At 42.8% G+C, this 24,854-nt stretch overlaps 1 protein-coding gene across 3 annotated transcripts in view; it reads right to left on the minus strand.

Annotated features, from left to right (window-relative positions):
* LOC127387691 (calcium-activated potassium channel subunit beta-2) overlaps positions 1 to 24,854 on the minus strand; it is a 133,650-nt gene that overhangs the window by 90,572 nt on the left and 18,224 nt on the right. Inside the window, exon 1 of one of the 3 annotated variants that reach the window (XM_051626391.1) lies at positions 132 to 202. The exons of the other annotated variants lie outside the window; for them this stretch is intronic. The gene's annotated coding sequence lies outside the window, so the exon portion shown is untranslated. Of the gene's footprint in view, positions 1 to 131; positions 203 to 24,854 lie in introns of those variants that run through there. 3 annotated transcript variants of the gene reach the window in all.

The following is a 24,854-nucleotide window of genomic DNA, read 5'->3' on the forward strand; positions in this document are numbered from 1 at the left end:
CCATCACCCCCTCCCCACCGCTGCTTCCCGCTGCCGAATGCACCTGGCAGCGCTGGGAAAGCCAGGGAGGGAAGCACAAACAATGGGCACCCAACAGCAACAGCTCCCTTTGTTTCCCATGCAAATCCTACCTCCGATAGTGGTCACATCTTCCTCCGAGGCGAAGCCTAATTATTAATAAACAGAGATCCAGCGGAATCCTCCAAACTGCCACCAGTTGTTAAGCACTGTCATCGTTCCCTCCTGGTGCTTAAACCTTTTTGGACCATTAATGTCACAACCCCTGCTAACTCATAGCTTAGTACTCCCCGCTCAAAATGTCTGAAATAGTTTAGAAGGACAATAGGAATGACAGGCACACTAGACAGCCATGCTTGAAATTAGTTATCTCAAGCTGACTTAAGGCTGTTTCGTAGTGCTTTTAAGGCATGCACTCAGCAGGGTTTATTAACCTAGGCTAGACATGCTATTCCTGCTTTTGTTCCGTGCTGTCACAGGATGGCTGCTAGAAACGCAGCGATAGGTCTCGCCCCATTCATCCCTCCATAGCTTTTAAACCTCCCCGGGAGAAGAAATAGCTTCAGTCATCCTTAAACTTACTGAGGCTACTGTTTCTGCAGAGCAGGGTTTCACACATTGTTTTCAAACTAAGGAGAAAATCACTCCCGGGAATGGAAGGAAGGAGCCGTAGCTCTCCCGACTGATGTGAACGGCAAAATGCAGGCGGCAGCGTCCGCCCCCACCGCAGGCTGAGGCTGGCGCAGGAGTTGGTGGAAGTAGTGATTGGAAGCTGAAAGTTCATAAAACTCTGTAAGGCAGATGTGGCACAAAGCAGATGACGGGGGATGGATGGACTGTACCACAGTTTGTATTTACGGCGTCACAGATAAATGCTGTGCTCCCCAAAAGGCAAAACACAGCTTGCAGCTAGCAGGGTCTTGCAATCTACGGCTGCAAGTTGACAGCACCCAGAACAATGAGCAAGAGAAACGTGAGCCATGCGTGGCATTTGCAGAGCCTGGGATGTGTGGAAAAGGGGTGCTGAGAGGATGCTGTTTTCAGGAAGTGCAGTAACTGCAAATTCAGTATTGCAGACTGCTGTTTTCAGTAAAAACGTGTGCATCCTTAGATTCCAGGTCAGAAACATTAGTGCTCTGCTGAGGTCTTGGAGCCTTTTCCTTCTTGGTTGTCCATTATTAACCAGCCTGGGTCGAGATGGATCAAAGCTTGTTAATACCTGCTGTCAATTCGGTGTTGCTGATCTCAGTGTGGTCCCTAGTGGACAAATGGAAAAGCCACCAGAACAGATGTGACTGCCAGCAGCAATGGCACAGGGGCTGAAGGACTGGAGAGGCAAACTGGGGCCAAGGCAGGCTGGGATTGAGCAAGCAGGGAGTTAGCACTTTTGCTGCTTCTTCAGCACCTGCCTGATTTTTTGGTACCACCCAGGTCACAGCCCTTGGCTTCAAATAGTAATACCAGATATGGAGACATGTCAAAAATGAATGGCATGTGAAGGGATTAAGGAGTAAAGCGGATCAGGGTGCAAGCCCAGCTGTGGCTGCCTCGCACTGTGGCAATGAGGGGGTTAAGAGAACACCAATTGCCAATGCACCTTAGGTTTTTCAATGACTGGGACCTGATGGCACTGAGGGCTGCTTAAGGAGTGAGCCGTCTCCTTTGGTTTGGATTTCTGTTTGTCCTTTGCAGTGGTGACTGTCATAGACTATTGGGAAGTTGCTCTTGTGGGGGAAGAGGCTGCTGGTCTGTGCCAAGCCAGCTGCTGAATTCTGCCTTGTTCCTCAGAGGAAAGTGGCCAGTTTAAACCCCTCTTTTTACCTCTTCACTTCCTGCCACCAACACACCAGATCCACATGCTGCCAAGGGCTTTCACCAAACAGCATGTCAGCATGTGTGCTTGGGTGGGCTACAGGACCCTCCTCCTTCTGAATTGGCCTTCATGGAAACCACTGAGTGAAGGCAAGCTTGTTGCTGCTGCAAGCAAACAAGCCATAGATGCTGATGGGGACATCTGGGGCTACCACAAGCATTTGCCCCCAAATCAACATTGCTGCTAACAGGGCTGCCTTGGTACTCTGTGCTTACTTGTGACTGTACTTACTGTCTCTCTTGGACATCCTCCCTTCCCCTTTTCACCCCCTGCACCTCACACAGTCAGTGTTGGAGGGCAGGTATCAGGGCTCCAGGTTTTTTTCTCAGTTTACAGTAGGGCATTATTAGCACCTTAAGCTTCTCCCAAATTTTGTGGGAGCAAAGAGGACTTTGAATTTTGTAGGCACGAATCTCAGGGTGGACCATTTTACATGCGGAATGCAAGTATGGCTGCCAGAACAATACCTGCTTTGTGAATAATTTAAAGAATTTTTTTCACTGCCACTTATCTAGCATTTTTCATAAGCACTACATTCGCCTTAAGGCAGAAAAAAAAGGAAAAAAGAAAAGTTCTTCTTGTCCTGACCAATATATTTCTGTCTCACTAAGGGTTTCACTGTGCAATTCATTTTTAAGTGGGATGACACAGCAGTTCAAGAGACATTAGAGAGATTCTTATTGGAGATACACAGGTCCAGGGGTGCTGAATTTGTGAATGATCTTTTGAGAGATTTCAGTACTGCTCTGGACAAAACTGTTTAATGACAGGTTACAGCAGGTGATCCTTGCCACCCACATCCACAGTTCCCCAATGCTGAATACAAGGCGGCTCATAAAAACTGGATTACTATCCCAGCTCCCCCTTCCCTGATGCAGTGAATAAATTACCTATGGACCTCCCTGTCACAGTGATCCCAAAGGCTTCAATACTTTGTAGTAAGATTAAGTCATTCATACTTGGTGGTCAACAGGTGATAACTACCTGTTGGATGTATTTTCATCGACTCACAACTGAAAGGGGTGTAAACAGATCCAGGTGTAAGGTGTAGGGCTAGGGGCTGATTAGTTCAAAATGGTTCAGTCTTAGGGAGATATTGTGGGATACTCCCCTTTTACTCAGGCCTTTTCTAATCACTAAGCAGAAACAGCAGCTGCCACCAGTGATGGGACTCAGGCATATTCCCTACCTGTGCCATAGCTCTGCTGCAGTTGTGTTTTTCTGATGCACCAATCTGCTCCTTGCTGGCAAGAAGATACAGAGAGCGATGGGGCACTGATCTGATCAGTTACAGCAATCTTCTGACTTCCTGGACTGTATGAATGTTGCAAAGAAGGATTACCCTGGGGAACAAATGGCTCATATGTGCTCTCACTTTGCCCTCCATCAGCTAAATTCTGTTGGCTTCTAAGAGAGTGAGATTGCTGCCCAGCTCTGCAGCAGTAGCCCCTCTTCGAGAAAACTCATCACTTGCTAAGAAGTTGCAAAAATTTTAAATGCCTCTGTCTGTTTCTGATGAATATTTGCTTAGGAAACATGGAAAGAGGATGAAGGAGAGGAAGAACTCGGAAGATTTGTAGTTTGTGCGCTGACTGTAAGTCAAACAATATAATGAATGGAGCAACTAATGCATAATTTCATTATGAGTCATCCTAATTATAATGAGAATTTGATAGATACGTAACTAGAAAGCATAACTATCTCTTACAAATACACATTTCTAATTGTACAGTGAAGTACACAATATAATTAAAGCTGGAGGTTACACACATGATAACCTTTTCTTCTTCGGTGACAAATTCTCTAAAACAGCATGAATTTGTTTTGAAGTTGCATACCTATCAGACAGTGTTCTTTCTACCCACCTGCTGAGTCTTTTTCAAGCAGCAGCAGGGAGTGTCTCTAATCCATAGATATTCGGTGTGAATCCTGTATTAAAGGAATGATCCATCAGTGGTTCCACCATGTTGGGTCTCTCTGCAGAATGTCAGTGGTCAATGCAGTGTTACCCTGGCAGAGCTACAGATGTGATGTGCACGGCAGGTAATGGATTGTGTGAAGTATGTGTAATTACAGTGTAAATGAAAATTAGACTTAACCAGAAGAAGGATGCTGCAAAAGAGGCCAAATTGTGTCATACACATCTAGATACTCTTGAGCTTTGTGGAGCCTGAACTCAGAGCTCAGTTCTGCTGATGGCAGCTGTTACCTAAAAAGGGTGAGTTCATCGTGGCAGAAGATGAATTCCTAGTGGTGATCTTGGCTATGTGCAATAATGGTGACAGAATTATCAAGAAAGCTGGTTGACGTCAATCCCATATACAGCTCTGGCTGGACTCCCTTCATTTTCCTGAGTCAAAACAGGCAGCACCTGTGCCTTCTGCAGCTGCAGTGTGCAATGCTGCCATGCTGCCACACGAAAAGCCACAGCCAGGCTGGTCTGGGTGACTGCTCATAAACTATTATCTTTAGCATAAAGTCAGAAATCACTTGTTTACTGATGGTGAAATGAAACCCTGTGTTTGGCCAGAGTCTTGCAGCCTTCCTTGTGCTGAGAATGACAGGACACCCAAGTGTCCTGGAAATCCGTTTGTTTAACTGAGTTATATTACACCAACTAGCTAATCATTTCCACATACCACTTGTTTGTCTCCCTTTATATGCCGACTGTCTTTTTCTGGCATAGCTCTTTTCGAGCCACTTGCCTGGGAGAAAATAACTACATCTGGAGTGTTGTTAAATGACCCAGAAGTTGCTGCTTTGCAGACTGACAGTATTTGATGCAAATAGATTGCTTCTTGCTGTGAAAATCTCCTTGGTTGACAATCCATCGGGCACTTCTGACGGTAGTTGTCTGAGAACTAAAAACACAGGCTCTTCTTTGCATATTCATACCATTATTCTTACAGAACTGCTGGTATTAAATTCTTCCTGTGCAGTTTCAGTGGAGGACTTTCTACTCCCCGTTTGTTCAACAGCTGCTGGTGCACATTGCTCCTTCTCTTTGCCTTCAGCTTTTGCCATCTGCCATCATTAAGTTGCCCAGGTGTCAGAAATCTTCTTGCTCTTCTCTTGTAAACATTACTCTGCCTTCTTCTTCACTAACTCAACCTTCATTTGTACAGAGGCTGATAGATCAGGCTAGCTCTTCTCTAAACATCTGCTACATTTCAAACTTTATGGAGGTGGATGTGTAGTTGCTGGCAAAAATAGAGACTGGTTAACTCTTCCTTCACTTTCCACTTCCAAGAGCTTACTGTTTTCTTGCACTTCTAGGTGTGCCAGTTAATTAATACTTGCCAGTTGGGATGTTACCTAGAGCAAATACATCATAAAGCACAGCTAATTTTCAGAAGCATCAAAGCTTTCACATACTGCCACAATGTCAAGTCCTCAGTGATACTAAAGAGCAGCAGAATTGGGACATACTCAAGACAGTTATCAGCAAAGAGGTCAGAATAAACCTTTTTTCTGCTTTAGATTGCTTCTGCTGGTGCAAAGAGGGGCCACTCACTGGCTGCAGTATGTTTTCTGCTCAGATATGGGTCAGGCAACCTTTTGTGATTAATCTGGAGGGGAAATCCAGACTCAAAGAGCATCCTTCACAATGATGGGTAGTGTAAACTATTGAATTCTTTTGGCAGAGGTGATGAAATTAAATGATTTCTGGTGTGCCCAGTCTTCCTCAGTAAATCACTGAAGATTGACTGTAAGTTCAAACAGCAACAAAACAGAATCCAACAAAACAGGCTGTTTACACAGTGCTGCTTGCTGGGCCCAGCAAATGTTTCCTACTTACAGTCCAGTAAAATATGTATCTGAGGATGCACACCCTTTTGCAGGGGCCAGTCTCCAGCACGAGTGTTGAGTAATTCCAACAGGATTTCATGCTTCAGTGATTTTACTCTCCTCAGTTTGCCTCTCAGTACCAGTGCTTTCAAAGCCTGATTTTGTGTGCAACTATTGGACAGAGATGGTTTCCTGCTCTGAACAGTTCTGCTGAGCAGCAATTGCTGCCTGCTGCTTTCCCATTTGTTAAGCCATGGATTACTGTTCAAACATTTGCAGCCCATGTTGGTCTGAGCTCTGTGTGCAATTCTCCAAATTTATTCCTCTCCTGGAATGCCGTGATCAGAGGTTGTTTCTTGCTTGCTCAATAATTACCCGAAGCGTTGCTCCAACCAGCGCTGCTGTGATTTCCTTGCTTTGGGATGGATAATGCATTTTGCTATTCACCTTTCTCAGAAAAAGCAAATTGGCCACTTAGCTGCTGTCTGATTTTACATACAGTGCCCAGCTGTTTCTCCACCAACTCTCAATGGCTTTTTCTATCCGTGCTTCCCCATTCCTATGTTAATATTACTTCTCCAGCAACTTTAGCAAGATAATGCTAGATAATTCTTTCCTCGTCTTTTTCCACCCCCTTCAACCCACTTGCTATGCAGTGCTCTCCTTTATTTGGGATTCAAGTATCTCCTTTAATCTCTTCTTCCTTTTATTCTTTACTCAGCTGCTGCTTTGCTTTGGTGGAACAGTCACAACTCTGATGAAGCTCGTGCTTCTGTTTCTGTTCTCTCACTTTTTGAAAGGTTTTTTGCATCAGTTAAATGCCTGTTTGGGTTTCTTTGATGAGCTGGTGCTGCATCCTAAGCTCTGCACTCCAAGTGTGAAATAACATATTGAGGAGAGAGCATGTAAAGGGGAGGGAAAGGGACTCTGCTCTGCCCTGGTGAGGGGAGTTCTCAATGAAGCCACGTTAAAAGAAGAAAGGTAAATAACCTGGAAATCAGGATGTGCACAGTGGAGGGGCCATCTTGTAGCATTGTGCCTCACTTTCCCCATTTGTAAACTAAGAATAATCCTCTGTCTTTATAAAGAGCTTTGCGAGCTTTGCCTGAGGAATGAAAGAAAACAACTGAAATTCAGTCTTGCTAAGGTTCTGTTTACTGCTGTCTTGCTGATAAACATTAAATTCAGGACAGTAAGTGCCTAAAATTGCCAAAGCAGCCTCCATATTGTGCAGTGAGTTCTACATTGTATGTTGCTGGTCACATACGTCTGCTTCTGAATGCACAACCTCCCTTGCAGTGTCTTTACAGCAACCTCATAGCCATTGTACTTTTCTTCTTTGGACTGAAGGGCACCCAGAAGGAAAGGCTTTTATTCCTATGTGTCCAAGATGTCAGAGCCATCCAGGTCTCAGCAGAGCTTTCACAATTTCACTGACTCCATCGGCTTGTTTTCTTAAACTGAGGACAAGCAGCACATCTCATGATACTCACTCTGGCATGAGCAGCTGCCTTCGAGCTGTGGTGTGCAGAGATACACCTGTGTAGGAAGGGTGGAATAACACACTCACCCTCCACAGGCCCTCACCACCCTCAGGCTGTGGGGGCAGTGGTCATCTCCATGCTAAGGCCAGGACATCCTGTGTGCTAGTGGGGCTGTTCATGGAGCTGGGGGTCTGCACCCTCTGAGGCAGTTCAGGGTAGTGATGGGTGTGGGAATGGGGTGACAGAAAAGACTCTGTCTTGACGTCCCCTGTCTTGATGTCCTTGACTCTTGTGTCCATGATTGGCATGGATGCTTATGTGGGATGCTACAGGTGCTGCAGCCATGCATGGAGGGTGAAGAAGGATTGTGATGGTAGCTTCACAGCTGCTGAGGACCAGGAGGGACTTTGCCTGGGCTGAGTTTGAGCCTGTTTGGAGAAAACGTGTGCTGGCAGGGCCAGGAGAAACCTCTCACAGGACACTGCTTTTTAATGTTTTTGACCTGTAGTCTGTAGCAGGTGGTCAGCAGGTCTTAGCCCACATCAGGACACACTGCTGCATGGCTACTGCCAAAGCTACTGCCAGAAGATTTATGGTTGTGAATATCAAAAACTTCCAGAGGTTCAAAATTTTTTCTCTGTTTTCCTGTGTAAATCTGGAGTGACCAGAGGCATTTGACTGCATTTACTGAAGTAGAATTTTTGGGGATTTATACCACTGGGGGCAACACTTGGTCTTAAATGTATATCTCCAAAGATACAGAGTTTTCATACAAAGTTATTTCCCCACTGTGAAAAACTTCCATCTGCTGTGCTAAGCTGCCACCTCTTCCCCATCGTCACAGCAGCTGAGGACACAGGATGTGCCTATGGATAAATGACTTAGGGAAAAAAACTGGTGTTTGGAAACCAAGCATATGCTTTCCAAGAGGATAAAGGCAGAATGATAAAGCTTTGCCTTTAACACAGAGTACAGGGATACTCCTTTGGCATAAGCACAGATTTTTTTCATTGATAAATGAAGTATCTTTTTTCCATCCTCTCTGATACATTTTTCCATCACACATATGCAAAAATATTAACATATCATCAAAGGCTGAAGTGAAGAGGACTCTAGAGGAATTTAGCCAGCGATTTATCTCTGGTTTTAATTACCTAACATTATTTGTTTACATCTGTCATAAATTATTTGATACTTGTGATGCCTATTGAAGTAATGTTTCATTATTTCTCCACTTCAGGTAATTTTAAAAACAGAAAGAAAAAAAAGGAACAACTTGTCCAGAAATACACCTATAATCTGACCTTTTCTCTGCTCTGGAAAGTTTTGAGTAGACTCTCTAAGTTTTTTTGTCTGTACTTGCTCTATTTTAGGAGTCTTAGAAATAACCTTGAGTCTAAGTTGTGGACTTTCAGATAGGCACAGAGGATGCACTGCAAGCTGCAGAGTTCATCCCTGCCAGGTTGAGGGGCCATATCCTTAGCAAAAAGCACTGCACAAGGATTTGTCCAACAATGCACAAATCCTACCCTTCTACTACAGGGACTCACAGCTGGAGCTTTAGACCCCAGTAACCAGCTATGTTTTAATGGCGAGTGAACAAAAATCAGAAAAAGAGTCTCAGAAAGTCTTTACTTCTGCAAATAATGCCCCAGCTCCAGCGTGACCAGCTGAAGGTTTCAGAATCAGGCTCTGGGGACAAATTTTGGCCTCAGCTTCCTGTGCTTCAAGACAAAATCACCCTGATGTGCCTTCCATAAACACACGCACACAGACACACACGGCATCTCTAACCCTTGGCTCACTCCTCTAATCCACTCTCCTCCCACCCACAGCCACCACAAGCAGGATGTATTTTGTTTACTTGGTTTTCATGCTTATATTTCAAATACCTCTTGGTGCAGTAAACTACTGTAGCTCCCCAGCAGTCAATATAGTTACTCCTACTTGGCTGGTGGAAATGGGCAGAATTTGGTTGTGCTGAACCTGGAATAACATGAGGCATCACTGATCTGGAGGCAGTTAGGGAACCCAGTGTCACTAGACTGGTAGCAAATGATGTATCTTGCACACACCACAATGAGGAACACAGGTCTGAGATCAAAAACTGAAGATCTGCTTTTCTTTCATCTCTTTGGCAAAGAGATCAATCATATGTGTTAATTATGTTGGACAGCTCAGTCCTTTCAGTGTCCTCTTTCAGGAACTGCTCCATTTCATCAAGAGCTGTACAACCACTGAACAAAAAGACACTGACTGCCCAAAGTTACTTGTGTTTTATTTTGGTAGCCTCTTGATATTTTAGCTCCCAGAAAATTCCCTGGCCCATATGAAATATGTGAGAAACCGTGAAGGAATTTCATGCCATTTATTTTTAATACAGCCATTTTTCATGAAACAGATGATCAAGATTCTGTGATTATATATTTGGATGATATATATGAGGTGCATTCTCTACTGAATAATTACTATTGTCTTCTATAATTCCTGACTCTAGATGTACAAACACATTTTACTCTTAAAAACTTAAATCCTGAAGTGGGATCTTGTTTCAGGCATCTTTTATCTGTTTAATAACACTTAATGATGTTTGAGTATGACATGAGAACCACCTACATGAAAGTATGAGTCCAGTTACTGCCAAGCAATATAGTTTTACAAAGGAAGTCTAATTTTCCTGAAGCCCTCCTGTTTTCAGTGGGTTGACAGGAATATCAACGACAAGGAACTTCCTCCCCTTTGCTGGCATCTGATTTCTGAATGGGATTAATTATGACAAGAGCTTTTTCTCCTGCATAGTCAGGTTTGCTAAACTTCCTTACTAGGTTCATAAAACTGTTTTGTGAAACAGAGAAATTGAAGTGGGGTTTTCTTTGCCACTAAGTTCAAGTTTGTCTGAACTTTCAGATGGACCCTTCTTTTAGCGTCTGTCTTTGATAATTATCATGTTTTGGAACCTGATGATCTTTAAGGTCCCTTCCAACCTTAACCATTCTATGATTCCTTTCTCATCTAATTCCAGTGACTGACCTTCAATTTTTTAATTTTTTTTTTTTTTTAATGCTAGGAGTAGGAGATTAATTCTCCACACAATTTGAGACAGTCCTAGAACAGCTTGAGTGAAATGTTTTCATTTTTCTTAATGTTCATTAACTCATCAACTTAGTTGTTTGCATGTAGCATAAAGAGTTAGTACAATGCCATATTGCAGTCCTGTGCAGTATGGGTTGGTGCTCTCAGTAGCTACTGCAATGGCTTTGGTGCTCCTACAGCTTGGCATGGAAGCTAAAAATGAGAAGCAGGGATGAGATGCAAAGCCCTGGCCAGGGTCTGTACTGAACAAAGGTGTAGTAGAGGAGCAGGCTCAAGAGTGTATCAGTTAATGGACAGTCATCCATGGCAAAGGAAAAATGAAGCATAAAGATGTGATGTGACCTGCACAAGGCACAGCTTTTCTCCCTCAGCTAAACTGCACCACTCATGAGCTAACGGTCTTTTGAGAGCTTCCTCATGGACTAGATCTATGAGAAGCTGGTGCTGCTTATTGTAGGATACAATCACCTCTGGCTCTCCTAAGGGACAGTAACATCACCAAATTAAGGAGGGGCTGCAAAGGTTTGAGGGAGAAAAGTCAAAAAGTTGCCCTGGCTACCCAAAGAAAAAGGAATTCCTTTGTGGGCAGAATGAAGGGAGGAGGGACAACAAGGGAGAGAAAAGATGTTAATATTAATAACTTGCTAACATAAATTTAGTGCACAGGAGCTTATCAGGTCCCCAAATGCAAGTCTTTTTCCATGAACGACCAAAGGATACAGAAATGCTTAAGAATTAGATCCCGAGCCAGAAGGCTGTTAACACCTAATAGCCTGTTAGCTGCACCATTTAGAAACCTTTGGATCAAACCCAAGGAAAATACATGTAATATTCTCTATTTCATTTAAATTTATAATCACTGCTTCTATGCACTTAGTAATTTTTTTGGCCAGATTTAGGGAACAGATTCCCTAATTGCCATGGGAAAAGATACAGTATTTTGTTTCCACTGGTCATATGGAGATAGATTATTTCTCTAGAACTTGGTTTGTTTGATTCCTAAGCCCCTGATTCTGTACTTTGACACTGTAAAAACATGATTTAAAACCACTTTTGAAGAAAAAAAAAGTAGAAAAACTCCAAACATTAAAAAAAAAAGAAAAAAAAAGGAAAAAAAAAAAGAAGAAGTAGAAAAGCAGATAATAGAGGTTAACTGCTATTCTGCTGTGACTTTGCTGGAGCCAAAATGTAGGGAACCTGTGTTTGGATGGGGCACTGTTCCTATCACCCCTTTGTGCTTAGTGTTTAAGAGAAAAATAAGGTCTATGTGACTAAAGGCTGGTCAAGGACCTCAATGTTATACTAACTTTAAGGAAAAAATACTTCTTTTTTAAGGAAAGAATGCAATACAGCTTTACTAAAGGTATATTGTGTCAGATGAATTTGATTATTTTATTTGGATAAGATAATAGGTTTTCTTGGCAAATGCAGTGCAGTAGATCTAATCTCTCTGGATTTCTACAAAGTATTTGACACAGTGAAAAGATTAGTCAAACTGGAGAAAACAAGGATTAGTGGAATTGTGTAGGAAATGTCTGGAGGTTTAAGGACAGTAGATAATGTATATGAAAAAGTTTAGGGTGCAGTGGCTGCCCCTGGCAGAGTCCCTTTAGGGCTGATGGGGCAGGTTGATTGTATTTATAATTCTAATATTCCTGGCACAAAGAAGAATCTTTGACATTTGTGGCTGAGATGAAATTAGATTCGATTAGCACAATAGTGGAGCTCCAGAAAACTCTATTAAAAATTGGGATGGTCATGAGGGCTGCAGCAGGGGAGATGAAGTGTGAAGAGGGATGTAATCACACAAAAAGCGAGGCTGGGCACCAAGGGAGTCATGCCATGCATTATTTCTGTGAAATGAGGCTTATCTTTTGGAAATGATAGAGGAGAAGAAAGTGAAGTTAGCTTTTCTGGGGTGCCTCAAGGGAGACTGGAGAAGGAGTTTGTGACCCTATGATGCATCAGACGTCCAGTGTGAACATCTCTGAGCCAGGGCCTGATGAGACCCTACCTGAAATACAGAGTCAGTCTTGGCACAAAAGCTCAGACAAGGTCTGTTAAGATAGGAAAAGCTGCAGAGAAATGCAGCAAATACAGGCTTTATTTGGCTTTGAGAGATGTGATTGCTGTCTATAAATGCAGTGGGGAGGTGGGTTAACACTGGAGAGTGAGAAGAGCTATTTAAACTCAGGAACAGTATTGGCACAGGAACAAATAGGTATAAATGGGTCATGGATAAGCTTGGGCTGGAAATTCTGAGGTTTCCAGCCATCAGAAGAATAAGGCACTAAATTAGTCCTCTCAACAAAGGGTCAGAGGTAAAACGAAACTGGTTTGAAGACACAGCTTCAGGGGTGGATAAAAGGGTTGTTATGATAAGGTGGCTTGTGCTTGCAGAGGATTGGCCTCAGTGATGCAGAAGCCTCTTTTTCTGCTGCTGTTGGGAGATCTTAAGTTTTGCAGTGATTCTGTGAAATCCTAACCTCTGCCAGGAGGTGGCTGAAGAGGGCTCAGAGAATAGCCTTTGCACCAGTCAAAACCACAGAAAATATCTACTAAAGGCCAGTTCTTTGAGTCCACATGTGAATACCCCTGGTGTGCATGTTCGTGGGTGTCAGCATCTTTATGGGCTTTGGATGAAAGAGTTGGCTTGCTCCAGGTTGGGCATTCCAGCCAAGCCACAATGAGCTTGGCAGGCACAGTAAAGTGGCTGCTCTCTTGTTTCTGCCCCACAGAAAAAAAGAGCCAGGCTTTCTTGCAACTGAAAGATGCATTACCTTTACCTGTGACTGAAACTTTATCTATATCCTGAAAACAGAGCTGGTCTGATCCTCAACTCCCAGGAAGCAGCAGCAGCAGAAGGTAGAGCAGGCAGCCGTGGCTCCAGCATCAGCAATTCTTATCCCCTTTCCCCTCCTCAGTCTCTCCAGCTACTGCTGCTTTTGCTACCTTCATTTTGGGGAGCAGCACCACAGCATGCACTGTTCCTTCAGGGGACTGTGGCACCCCAAGTGAAGTGTGTGCTTCTGCAGCCAGTGCTGCTGCTCTGCTGCAGCGCTGCTCACAGGCCAGTGCTCTCAGGAGATGCAGCCAGTGTCTCCTGTGGACAGTTAGTACCTCGTTTCACCCCCAGGCTAACTGCACCAAAACCTGCATGGATGTGGTCAGCTCAACGCTGACCTCCCGCTAACCGCATGTCAAGATCTGGGGCTGTGAGTGATAGGCCAGGGCAGTGCTGAGGCCATACACCTCTGGGGCTTAGCTTGGCCCTTGGACAAGTCCTCTTAGGAGTGGCTGAAGCAGCAAGGATGCCTGTCAAGGAGTTGTTCTTATCTGAGCAAGCATCTCCTCAACTCACCCTGCCACAGATGCTGCCTTTTGGGCATGAAGTCCATACATTTACTATCATAATCAAGTCAGGATGCAAAAGGGACTCTCTGTTCCTGCAAGTGTCTGTACATTTTCTTTTTAAAAAGTTCAGGCCACAAGGGATGTTCTGCACCGTGCCCAGGGGGTATTGTCTGAAATGAAAATACAAGTGTGTGAGTGTCCAGATTCTATACACAGTTGAGAAGCACCTGGTACTTCATGAGAGAAGAATGAATATTTCCTTTCTGGAAGCTTCTTTGTGTCACAGGGTTAAAGATGGGAAAATAGGTCTAGTTCTGTAGTCATTGTAGAGGAGACAGTTTCCTGGACGTAAAGAGCTCAGACCAAACCTCCCTTCCTTTTGGTGCTGTATGACACTTTCTAGAGCTTCTCCAGCAGAGAGATCTTCACTGCATCACTCCTGTAGTCCTTTGTAACTGGCACTGATTTTTCTACAGCTTCTTTCTTTTCTTTTTTCTTTTTTTTTTTCCCCTTCTTTTGGTGGAATTGAAAAGACTGTGTCAAATAAAGAGCACAAATCTTGTCTTTGACAAAAATAGCGAATAGAAGAATTAAAAGGACCAAAAGGACAGAAAATTAGTATTTAAAAGAAAGACAGACAAGACACATTTTACAGTGTGACTGAGTTTTGACTCACATTTTCTTGTACTGTCTATATGAGTACCAGGACCCCTGGAGATTAGAGGGACACTGTTGGGTCTGCTGCTATCATCCTGAGCACAGACACCTTGGGGCAGCTCCAGGGTTAAGGAAGGAAGAGACTTACCCTCCTAAAACTAGCTGAGATTTTCTTCCAATGAAGCTTCTTTTCTAAAGAAAGGAAATGCTCTTTGAAAATTGCTCATTAAGGAAATTATTATGGATCTTGTGAATACCATTTAGGATTACTTTGGCAATGGAGAATTCATTGCCATCTTTTGCCACTAAGCAGCATGTGGGAATATGGTTGCTGATACTTTTCTCTGGCTTACTCCCAAGAGGAATGCAGCTAAAAATATGGACTGGCCGTCGTAGTCTCTGTGGTTGCTGAATGTGCTGTTGGCTTCTTGGGCAAGACTTTATTTCCTTGTGTTTCAGTTGCTCATTTGTAAAACAAAGATTTTTTTCTATTGCTGAAGGTATTTGTAAAACCAGGTGGTGTCCATGGAGTGCTCTGAGATCCCTGACTTTCCAGGCTCACCTGCCTCCATTGGACTGGACAGAGCACTGCTACTCAAACCCAAGGTCATGCTGACCTTGATTGCTGGACATGTCTGAGCCTTGTTGCTGTTAAAATAGATACTCTGAAAACAGTTTACTCACTTTTGTCATTTTGGCAGATTCCCTTTTACTCTCAGAGCTTGCTTCAAGTCAAATGGTCAAATTGTAAAAGGTTTCCATCCATCCAGTAGATGCCTCAAAATGAGAGGAAGCCACCAAAGATGACACTATAGCAGACAGAAGTTGCCTGAACACAGTTATTACAGGAGACTTTTCCCCATCACCTCATCTGAGTACTAAATAGCTGAGAAGTAATTATGCCTAATGTTTCCTGATCTCCTATCTCTTTGCATGTGGTATAGGCTATTCTGCTTCTGAAGCACTCACCTCATGCTCGTGGCATTTGGCCTTCAGCAGTGAGGTTGAGTCCCTCCCCAGAACATCTGAAATATTTTCTTCTAATAGATGGCTCACCATAAGCTGGAAATGCGTCACACACCAGCCATTTATTTCCACATCATAAACTCTGAATGATTCTTCAGACTGATGGGGTTTTCTATTTGCTAAGATCTGGAAATATGCCAAATATTCTTCCATGCATGACACTTATTTTATTTTAGCCACTGCTGAGCTAATTGTTGGGTATTTCTGGTGCTCAAAAGCCCCTCTGCTTGCTCCTGAGTATTAGCTTAAAGCACCAAGCCACTCCACAACTAGGAGCTCCCTGTATAGCAGGGCCATGAAACATTTGTGCTGAGATGTGACCTTCCATAGCCATGAGTTGTGCATTCCAGTCATTCCCAGGACTTCAGGGAATTCCTGGGGCTGGGAGCCAAGCTGTCCTTATGCCCAGGTTCCCACTTCATGTACTCCTAAACATTTTCTTTAACGTCTGCATGCTACTGATCCTATTCCCCCACTTCTCATCCTTTTTTTCCTCCTCCATACATTTCCCCACTAAAGTCCCAGAAAGGCAGCCTGGATGGGTAGTTCTGTGTTGCAAGGAGGGGGCTGGGATGGGAGGACAGTTAGGAGGCACTGGCTGTGAGTACAGATTTTCAGCAGTGCCTTGACTTCTGCACTCAAATCTCAGGTGATCCTGTTGGGATACGATTGACTGTCAGTCCCAAAAAACAAAAAAGGCAATTCCACTTCATTAATCACTTTGCTAGCTGGTTTTTAATGGTCTTATCAACGTGCTTTGCCATCTGCAAACTGTCCCATCTTAGAAGTGCCTGCTTCCCTCTCCCTTTAATTTCTTCCTTTTATGGCAGGACTCCGATAACTGCAGAATTTCCTCTTTTCCCCACTGACTCCAAGTCTGATGTGCTTTCCAGATTCTCCAGATGCTCAACCCTAGTTAAGATTGTGACAACTTGTCAGTGATAAACCCTTCTTTATTTTATTTTTAATGTTTTTTTTTTTTCCCCAGAGACTTGTGTGTAGACTGCTTCAGTCCTGGAGCTTGGCAGGCAGCATCCCAGGCCATGAGCAAATCTCTTTGACAGGTTAAAAACAATGAAAATACCTTTGGCCATTTTTCAGTATTGGAAGCATTAAAATAACAGTTTGTGCGATGGGGGAGTTTATGAGCTTATTTAAGTAAAATGAGTTTGATTTAGCACAAGGGTTTTGCAAGGGATTCACCCTCAATACAGCCTCATTGCAGTGCTTTAAATCCCTCATCTTTTAAGGTTAATGCAGTTGTGTTCACACAAAGATGAGCATGTATTCTGTAACTTTATCCTTCATTCTCCAGGAATATTCTTCATCCAGGAACCTAGAAGTTAAATATATCCACAAACCTACCTGTGTGTGCACATGTATGCAAATAACACATAGACACAAACACACATGGGTTGTTTTCTCTTTGCCCTTTCTAAAAACTCTGACCTTGTACCGACTCTTCTCCTGTAGCTACAGGAACTGCTCCTTCCAGAGCTCTGCAGAGCTGTTCCCCTCAAACAAAAGCTCTCCCTCCTCTATGCCCAGCACAAAGTATCTGTGAGCCACCGGTCATGAATCCTGGCCTCCCAGGCTGACAGCAGACCTCACCACATGCAGTGAATCCTTCAAATGTCAGCTCCCCTAGGGACTACATTTCAAAGGACAGCAATAACAGTAATGCTTTTCACTCCTGCCACACTTCTCATCATAGGATAGCAAAGCGTTTGATCAGCCCTAGGTCCTAACTACAGGCTTGGAATAACTTTGCAAAAGAGAGACGTGCTGGTGTCCTCTAGCCTAGAAGCAAAAAAATTCTGGACTTGAGTGCAAGCCTCACCAGAACCACCTGCAGTGACCACGGGCTGCTTGCACTGAGCCAGCTGTAGGACTAGAGGTCAGGACATCACCAGCTATGCAGGCAAGAAGTTGTGCAAGGAAGAAAGGAAGGAAGAAAGAAGGGGCAAGGCAGTTAGAGCAATGCGATCCTGCTTCACTGAACCCAGGCTGTGTGAATTAAACTGATGCAGCCCAAAGTGTTTTCAAATCACATCAAACTGCTATAACTCACAGTAAACGTAAATGTCTGCAAGATCACCTCTGCATTATCAGTGTTACTTCCCAGTATACAATCTTACAGCCATCCCTACTTGCACAACTGTGTAAAGGTGGACAAAACCTCACACTTCAATATGTATGTATCCTGTAAACATTTAATGATGCCTAGAAAGTATATTAGACAATGCAGTAAGTGTATAATGCGTCATAATGCACAACAATTAATAGCAAGAGCACAGTTCCTGCCCAAATCCTATCAGCACAAAACAAAAGCCTTCCTGTTCTAATCAGAGAATCACACTATATTGCTTAATTCCACCCCAAAACACTTCACATCTCCAGTCCCACTGGAGAGTTTTATCGTTATCAGAAATCCAATAGATGAAACAAAAAATGCATGGCAGAACCCGGACTGTCCAAATAAAGCCTCTGAGATTCTCTGTAAATCCATCACAGAATATAAAAATCACTAATTTTTCTCCTGGCTTCACATCATCCTGACAACTCCGTGTCCAAATGCAGTATTAGTGGTCATTCCTCTGCAGTTGGAACAGCTAGAAGAAAATTGGGAGGGAAAGGGCTTGTGGTTACTAGCACAGAGTTGGGCACCACAGGAGCTGCACTTCTGCCACAGGCTTGCTGTATCCTCTTGGCCAAGCTGCTTCACCTTTTTATGCTCCATCTCCCTCTCTGTCCTGGATAACAATTCATGATTTACTTCACAAGGCTTTTGTGAAGCTCCATTTGTCAATGCCTGTGATGTATTATTTATTGTCATAGCCATAAACAGTTGCATCCTGAAAATGCTGAGCACATCACCTGCATTTTGATTTCTGCCAAAACCTTTCTTCCACGTAGGACAAACCCTTTCTTTCTCCTTTACTATCCTAATAGTCTGTTATTCAGTGATGATTAAATATAACAAGCCAATATTTGGGACCATGAAGTCAGCTACCAGTCACTGAATTTCTCTAACACGGAAAGTTCAAGGGCAAGCCACTGGATTTGTAATGAAGTAATAGCCAAAAGCATTGCTAGTTTTGAGGAATCTTTGCAAGATGCTTGCAATTGGTGGTCCTGTCAGCATCTTCAGCAAGGTGTTACTCAGGTCTGAAGGACAGCTTTTAGGGTGAGAATATGCCCTGCATAGATGCTTGAAGAGCAGCAGGATAAAACGTGTGAAGAAAAAGTTGAATAGAGCCCAGATACAGCACATCTATCTCTGTTAATGCTACACAGGCTAAAAGTATCTGAGAAAAGGCACGTTAGTAAGGGCATTTTCTATAAATGTTGATGAAAATACTGCTTTGCTTTTAATATTTTTTCTTCTGGAGACTCTGGTCTATCATGCTCCCTTGTTTCTGTTACAAAACCCGATGATAAACTAGGCAGTGGTTAGATTTAACATCCTGACTGACCTTATCTAACTGACCTTGCACCAAAACAACACAGTCTGCTGCCAAATTTTCCAGTTCTCTTCAGTACCTGAAGTCTCGGGAGCTCCATTTCCTAAATAATTTTGCATCTGCTGACCTTATCACACTGCCCAGAAGCAAAACTGCAAGGCCCTGGGTGGGGGCATCTCAAATTCACAAAGGGGGGAGGGGAGCTCTGGGTGCAAATCTCTTCTCTGAAAAATGCACAAGTGCTGGGCTTGCCTGGGTGCTGGGGTGGGGTGTAAATTACCAAGAAGAACAAACTCTCTGTTGCTAAATTAAATTTGGCCTCCAAATTCAACCAAGAATGAGTATTTGAATAAAATCCTGCCACGCTCTGGAGGGGTGAAAATGGTTTGAATGATACAAAGTGTTGCATTTCTAAAGATGTCTGATTTCAGTTCACAGAATTTTTTGAGTTGGAAGGGACCTTAAAGATCATTGAGTTCCAACTCCCCTGCATGGGCAGGGACACCTTCCACCAGAACAGGCTGCTCAGAGCCCTTGAACACCTCCAGGGATGGAGCCCCCACAACATCTTTAGGCAGCCTGTTCCAGTGTCTCACCACCCTTACGCTGAAGAATTTATGCCTAATCTTCAACCTAAATCTCTCTTCTTTCAGCTTAAAACCATCACCACTTGTCCTCTCACTGCAAGCCCCTGTAAAAAGTTAATGGCAGAATTATCAACATTTAAAAATAAACAAGAAAAAGTTAGAAATGTATCTTGTGACTCTCCAGAAGAGTTTTATATTATGTCACTTATTTTGCAAGCCAAAATGGGTTTAATACAAAATGGCACTGGCTTTTCAATCATTAATGGCCCAATCAGCTAAAACACATAATCTGTTGCAGTGAACACGATGTTTGTAAACACATGCAATTAAAGTGGAATAAGACTCAATTATAATGCATTATGTGTGCATAATAATGCAGATCATGCCATTCTTATTAGTTGGGCTGTACCCTGAGCTCAATTCAGGAGGAAATCATATTGAAATGTGCTATAATGAAGAGGAAATTTTAATGAGAAGACAAGGTTGAAAAAATATTACTCAAAGCAAGAGGAATGAAAGCGTCTGGAGGCAGAATACAAATGACAGTAATACAAAGTCATTTGACTGTGTCTCCAGCTTTATGCAGAGATTAGAAATTCACACTTGACAGCTGCCAGAGACTAGGTAGGTGGAATTCACCCCACTGGTTGCCACCGTTCAGAGAGCAGGGTCCATGCGCTCTCTCCAGATAAGCTCTCTACAAGCCCTGCTCTTTTGGAGGAGTTTCACATGGTGCAAGTAACAGAATAATGCAGCTCTCAGTGCTATGAGTGTGTCTAGCTTCTCCTGGGGTGCCACTTTTTGGGTTGGGGCAAACTGCTTGCAGTGAGGCTTAATTTCATATATTTCCACATTTCTCTTCTGATAGTACAGGCTTATATCCAAGGTAGCTATTATACACCTATATAATCTTTCCTTTGTTTAATCACCCAGAAGTTAATTGACTTCACACAAATTGCTTTAATTTGCCATCACTAGGAGTGGGGGAGGACCAGACCACATTTTGTAGTGCATAGAAAATTACTAGTAAAGAGAGCCTAAGTGATACAGAACACATAAAGCTGATCTCAGCTAAAACATGCAGACCTTGTCTCATTCTGGAAACAGATAGCTCACAAACTACTTTACAAAAAACAGTTATAATGGCTACACGTGTATAACAATGCAAACTGTGCTACACTGATTAGTACAAGGCCTTGACTTGACTTAATCAATATTTGAGAGGTGAAAGCAATACAGCGTACAAAATAAAACAAAATAAATGAGAAAACCAAGGTGCTGTGTTGCATTAGCTGCACAATCCTTAGGAGCCTGAATTCCTGGAGAATAACTTGTATTGGCTTGGACAAGGCATTTCAGTTATGTGCCCTGAACTTGTTGCTGTTGGCACAGAGCAGCTACGCTTAAGAACATAAAGGTGCATTTCTGTAGAGTGGTAAAAACTGTCTGTAAGTGTGAGTGCTTAAATTGGAAATTTTACAGGGAGGGGGAAGCCTCTGTGTATGTCTGATCCCAGAGCACCACCAAGTATCAAAACTCTCAGATAATCAAAGAAAAAAAATGTCCAGAGACTAGATTCCAAATTCTTCTTTCTAAACAAATGCTCTCTCAAGGACATTTGAAATTATATGAAGGAAATGCTACTGTCACCACAGCTCACAGTGAACAATAGTCTCATACCTATGCATACATTTATTGTTGCCACTTAGCCCCCCAGCTAGGGATCTGTTCCATTCCCACAGAAAGCATTAAGAAACACGGTGATTTTCTGTTTCTCTTGGGGGAAGCTGGGCGATAATCCCCCATTGCACATCTGCTGGCTTTTTTTTTTTTCACTCCAAGTGTTGCAATCTAAGAGCTTCCCCTGGTCAGGATTTTTTCTGAATATTTAGTCTGTACTTTGCCTTCTCACTTCCGACTCCTCATACTCTCTTTTACACCCTACCATGCTACTTGGTTCTTCCCTGTCTTTGGTGTTCACACTGATCAGCACTAGACTGAAATGTTTCTCTGTAGCCATTTTTCTCTGCGTGACAGTATATTACAGTTCTCCACTACTGATTTAGCTCCTTTAATCTTTCTTTATAAATTAATCTCTCCATCATCTTGATAATTTTTGTTGCTCTTCTCTGAACTCACTACAATTTTTCAATATCTCCTTGCTAATGAATTTCCCAGAACTGAACACAGTGTTCCAGGTGCAGAAACACAGAGCAGCGTACAGGTGGTCTGAACCTCTGCTGCCCCCAAATGCACTGTCCTTTTGCTCCTGTATCTCATTTCTAACTTCTGCCCACAAGTTTTGAGGGAGAAGGTGGAATTTCACCTGTTTCAGATGTTTAGCAGGCAGATTCTAAATTGCTAAATATTGAAGCTTTTTAGCAAGTAACTGTGTGTGTGCACGCTTGTCCTGAAGACTGCAGTCTGAACTCTAAGCACCATCACCCATTCGGAAGTCAAAATCCTGCCTTATGTCACAAACTTAGAAAAAAGCCAAATTGTACAACTGAATGAACCAAAAACTCCTTTCCTCCTACCAATGAAAACGGATTGAGATGGTTTGTTCAAGTAAACAGGAAAACTGGTCTAATTCTGCTGTTCTGTAACAACCCAGAATTAATTTTATCATGTTCTGAGCCAGCTGCTCTGAATTTGTTTGCATTTTTTTTTGTGGAGGTTTTTATTTCCTCCCAATTTCATCTCATCTGCTGTCTTCTTAAAATGTCACTTCCTCCTCTATTTCTATATAGATATTCTAGGTAGATCTCTAGAAGATATTAAATAAAACTTATTTAAGTTTTGTGGTTCTCCTATGGTCTCCTCATCTTCAACTCCATGTTTTGCCACTTATTGTTAACCTCCATTTATAGCCTTCTAGACTGTTTTCAATCAAGAAGACTGTTCATCTCCAAGCTGATTTAAATTAATTTTTCTAGAAAGATTTCATGAGGCACAGTATCAAATGCACTACTCAGATGCAAATTTATTACAGTTCCAGCATTCCCTTCATCCGTTAATTTTCTATCAAAAAAGCAATCAAGTGAGATTTATTCTTGCTAGACCGATGCTGTCTGAGGCTTTGTGGCACCAAACACCCACGACCAGAATTGCCTCCAAGGTAGCTGGGTGTATCAATGCCTCTAAAAATGGGTGTTTGGGGCCACTGTTATGTCAATCCTATGCTATGGGCTCAGCTAATTGGCAGTTCTGTCATTATTGTATCAGTACAAGCCCAGGCAGGACTGTGATTTCTCTCCAAAAATGGTTGAAATCCCACACAATGACCTGGGGCACAGTTTCTCTGGAGGGCTGCAGCCAGGGGTTGTGGTCCCTGCAGCTGCTAAAGCTGCTACTCTTGTCTTGCGGCAAGGTCACCCAAAATACATCAGAAAGCCCTGTACTGGCACAACTTGCTCAGCACCACCTGCAAGGCATCCTGTTCCCTGCAGGCATCACTCCCAGGGCTTGCTCTGTGGTTGCACAGTGCCTGGCTAGGATGGGGACCTCCTGCTGGGCAGCAGTGGCCTTAGGGACTGCAGCCACCCAGGGACCACTGCAGGGACTTTCTGATGGGCCAGGTTGCACACGTTGCCTTTGTATTCCTTACCTGCACCTCAGTCCAAAGCCAGGATGATTATTTTAGAAAGGGTAAAAAGCAGATTTTCAGAAAACAGTGTTTTGGGGTAATTTATTTCTCCTTTAAAGTGGCTGCGTACTCACTTCTGTAGTCACTTCCTAGTCTTCTGTTCAGAATTTAGGAAAAATAATCACCTGCAGTATGGCATTTTCACCACTTTACCCAATATCCTAGGCTCATCCCTATCAGCTGATTATTTCCCTCAAGTATCTTCTCAAATGTTACTAAGAACATAAATTGTATTGGCTCTTCCTCATTTCTGAACAGTTCACATTCATCTGTCTCATTAAAGATAGATTCTAGTTATCATTAGTTTCATGCCCAACCTAGTTTACTAATTAAGGGGCGTACTTTCTCTGTAGCATTCTTCCTTGTCTTCCCCGGATATGTACATAATAAATGTCTTTTGCATTCCATTTAAATCCTTTGAAATACTTAATTCACTCCGATTTTTTTTTTTTTTGCTGTCTTTATACACTCCCTGCTGAGATTTAAATGAGTCTGTATTTTTGTTTGATTTCCTTCCCACTGTTTCCTATTTCAGTGCAGGTTTTTAACCTCACATCCTTAAGCAGTCCCTTGTGAAGTGACTGTAGCTGCAGCAGGCAACTAATTTTTCATGCACGCTTATTAGTCATGCAGATTTGTGCCTACCTGGCTGCCACAGAGATTGGAAGGGTCAAATCTGGAAATGGCCCCTTGTGAATTATGGGTGCAGGGTCTGGGTCAGGACAGGGACCAGTGTCATTGCATCCTCCTAAGCTGAGCATACTCCCGTGTGACAGGCAAGATGAAGGTGGGCTCCCACCTCAAAACACCAGCCATTAAACCCCCAAGGCAAGCAGCAGCCCCAGCAAGTTCAACAGGGTCCTTCAAAGGATCCCTGGCATACACCCAATGCATGTGCTCAGAAAAAGCAATAAACATCTTTCTGTCAGTAATTAGTTCCTTAAATAATTAGTTAATATTTGTATGGTACTTTGAAGATCTGAAGTGCTCTATAAATGCACATATTATTTTTGGCATTCAGGGATCCTTTCAGTCTCTGCTGGAAGTGCCTAGTTCTCAGCATTAATGAGTTCTGTAGCACTGCTAAGGGGCAGATGTCAGCAGCAGAAAGGTTTTGTTGCTACCTCTCCCCACACTCTTTTTAAAACAAACAAACAAACAGACAAACAAATTTGCTGTTTGCCAGGAAAGGGAATATCCAGCTTCACTGCCCCCTCAGGGCAGCAAAAAGCCTCATCTTGGGCACCTGGTCCAGCTGAAAAGCTTTTGGCCTGGAGGTGGGGAGCATAGTCTGACCCATTCCAAGGCTGCTCCTAACAAGTTCCAGATGCAAATTCTCCCCTCATTCATTTATGGCTTGGTCGGGTAAGAGGAAAAAGCAAATTCTCTTCTTTCTGGTCAGGTAAACCATTATGGTTCTTTCTGTCAACTCTAAAGCAATGTTTTTGAAAATAAAAGTTTTATTTTTTAAGAGTCACTGAGATTTCAGCAGGGACACTGGTGAAATTCTTAATGCTGGGTTATCAAAATATTAAGTAAACTCTTGATGTGATTTATTTAAAGCAACTGGATGTGGTGTCTGTGTTGGTACTGCTTATAGTGTCCTTACAAGCTTACTTAAAGCTCATAGCTTATTTATGATGCTGGGATTTTAATGCAAGGCAGCAGGTACTACAGTTCCCCTGCAGGGTCTATTTTCAATATTAATTATCTTGCTGTGCATTAAGTAGTTTTTGTTTTTGCGTTAAAAGGTTTATGAAGATTAGATTATTAAAATGATAAAAACTTCTTTTCTCAAGCATAGCCACTCTGCAGCAGTCAGCTGGAAAGAGGAAAATATGTGCACTTAGTTGTCTTGGAAAA

The sequence above is a fragment of the Apus apus genome, chromosome 8 (genome assembly GCF_020740795.1).
Source record: "Apus apus isolate bApuApu2 chromosome 8, bApuApu2.pri.cur, whole genome shotgun sequence".
NCBI classification, from domain to species: Eukaryota; Metazoa; Chordata; class Aves; order Apodiformes; family Apodidae; genus Apus; species Apus apus.